Here is a 2,500-nt window from a genome sequence, read left to right on the forward strand (position 1 = left end):
TATCCCGACCATTTCCCGTGCATCATCCTAGTAGAGTACTTGTGTCTATGTTAATTAAAGGGACTAAAAAGTAGTAAAAAATTTGACAAGTAAGTGTAAGGATAATGATATGGACTGTGAATGATTCAATAATAGAGATTCTTTGCCCATATATGTTCATTTGTACAGGTTCTATCCAAATTGGGATAAGATCCAAGGATTTTAGTTCGGATCCGTTTGTGAAAGAGTAGAGTGAATGAGAAAGATAGTGAATTTTGTTTGAACTGAACCACTGATGAAAAAAAAGAAGAGGATAAATACTTAGGAAGTAAAATAGGCTTTTTATTGGGGATAGAGGGACTTGAACCCTCACGATTTAAAAAGTCGACGGATTTTCCTCTTACTATAAATTTCATTGTTGTCGGTATTGACATGTAGAATGGGACTCTCTCTTTATTCTCGTCCGATTAATCAGTTTTTCAAAAGATCTATCAAACTCTGGAATGAATGATTTCATAATTGAATATTCGATTCTTCCTTCAACTTCCATTGAAATGGATTCATAATAACTCTGAATTTTTCATATTATAATTATATATAATTATAATATAATAGATTCGGGTCATGATTAATCGTTTGATATGGCAGTATGTATACATACGTATTAGGTATATAGGACCATCTTTTCTGTAATTTTTATAGACGGATTCCTGCTACCAACAAAACGTAGTCAACTCCATTCGTTAGAACAGCTTCCATTGAGTCTCTGCACCTATCCTTTTAAATTCTAGTTTTATAAACCTTTGTTTTCTCAAAATAAGGATTTGGCTCAGGATTGCCCATTTTTAATTCCAGGGTTTCTCTGAATTTGGAAGTTACCACTTAGCAGGTTTCCATACTAAGGCTCAATCCAATCAAGTCCGTAGCGTCTACCGATTTCGCCATATCCCCTTTGATACCAAGACCTAGTTGGAATTCCAACTATCCTTTTCATTTATTTTGTTTGTTTGGACCCGTTGAATTCGTTAGATAATGATTTCTATATTGAAAAAGTGTATGCTGCTGTTTGATTTTTTTGGCTATCCCCCATCAGTTCATTTATATTGAATGAACCTTGTTTCAATCAGAAATGATTCTATCATTGATGTATCCGCAATTCAATATGGATAGATATATCCAACATATATATGTTTCTCCCTCCCTTTCATTTTTACAGTGCGATTTGGAATAGTGGAACGGTCGATATTCATTCTTCTTTTTTTTTGTCCTATCTCCTCCTTTTCCGAATCAAACCAGAGGAATGTCTCATTTTCATTTAGATTGTATCTTTATCCTTATCTTTTTTTTTATCTTAGGACCGATTCGCTATAGCTATAATTAACATAATATAAATATATAAAATATAAATATATAAATAAATACATTATGTTGTATATTATAGTTAGATATAGTTAGAATAGTCAGAAGAATAGTCAGAATTATTATTATAGTTAGTTATAGTATATAGTTTAGAAGTATACTATATAACTATATAGAACTATACTATACTATATAGTTATATAGTATATAGTATAGTTATATAGTTATAGTTCATAGTTAATATTAAACGAATAGCTAATAGATAAGATCAGCTAATAGCTAAAATCCGGTAGTTTCCTCAATTTCTATATACTATTTCTGTTATGTTATGTGAGCCCGCTTAGCTCAGAGGTTAGAGCATCGCATTTGTAATGCGATGGTCATCGGTTCGACTCCGATAGCCGGCTTTTTCTCTATCGATTTTTCCGTGATTGATAATCTCTCTCCTCCTTTTCCCATATGTTATGTCGTGGTAACTTGCAACCATGACCAAAAAATGTATTGGAACAATTAGATCTCTCTCTACCGAACAAATCATAAAACGGAGCTGCAACTTCCTATATATACAAAAAATCCGGATATTGATACAATTTATTTTATTCTACTTTGTAGTATTTCGGTAAATTTAGCTTTGCTTTGTTTATCCCTTAGTTCAGTCTTAATTTATAGTTCAGTTTTCATTTTTTTATTCTGAAAAAATGAAATTTCAATAAAATCCATAAAATTAAAAAGGAGTCTTTATGTCTCGTTACCGAGGACCTCGTTTCAAAAAAATACGCCGTCTGGGGGCTTTACCAGGACTAACTAGTAAAAGACCTAGATCCGGAAGTGATCTTAAAAACCAATTGCGTTCTGGGAAAAGATCGCAGTATCGTATTCGTCTAGAAGAAAAACAGAAATTGCGTTTTCATTATGGTCTGACAGAGCGACAATTACTTAGATATGTGCATATCGCTGGAAAAGCTAAAGGGTCAACAGGTCAGGTTTTACTACAATTACTTGAGATGCGTTTGGATAACATCCTTTTCCGATTGGGTATGGCTTCGACCATTCCTGGAGCCAGGCAATTAGTTAACCATAGACATATTTTAGTTAATGGTCGTATAGTGGATATACCAAGTTATCGTTGTAAACCCAGAGATATTATTACTACGAAGGATAA

At 32.8% G+C, this 2,500-nt stretch overlaps 1 non-coding gene across 1 annotated transcript; it reads left to right on the forward strand.

The window, feature by feature from the left end:
• Positions 1-1,672: 1,672 nt before the first annotated feature.
• TRNAT-UGU (transfer RNA threonine (anticodon UGU)) lies at positions 1,673-1,745 on the forward strand. Its single transcript has one exon. It is a non-coding gene; the product is annotated as a tRNA-Thr (tRNA).
• The last annotated feature ends 755 nt before the right edge of the window (positions 1,746-2,500 follow it).

Source organism: Musa acuminata, unplaced genomic scaffold (genome assembly GCF_036884655.1).
Source record: "Musa acuminata AAA Group cultivar baxijiao unplaced genomic scaffold, Cavendish_Baxijiao_AAA HiC_scaffold_516, whole genome shotgun sequence".
Taxonomy (NCBI): domain Eukaryota; kingdom Viridiplantae; phylum Streptophyta; class Magnoliopsida; order Zingiberales; family Musaceae; genus Musa; species Musa acuminata.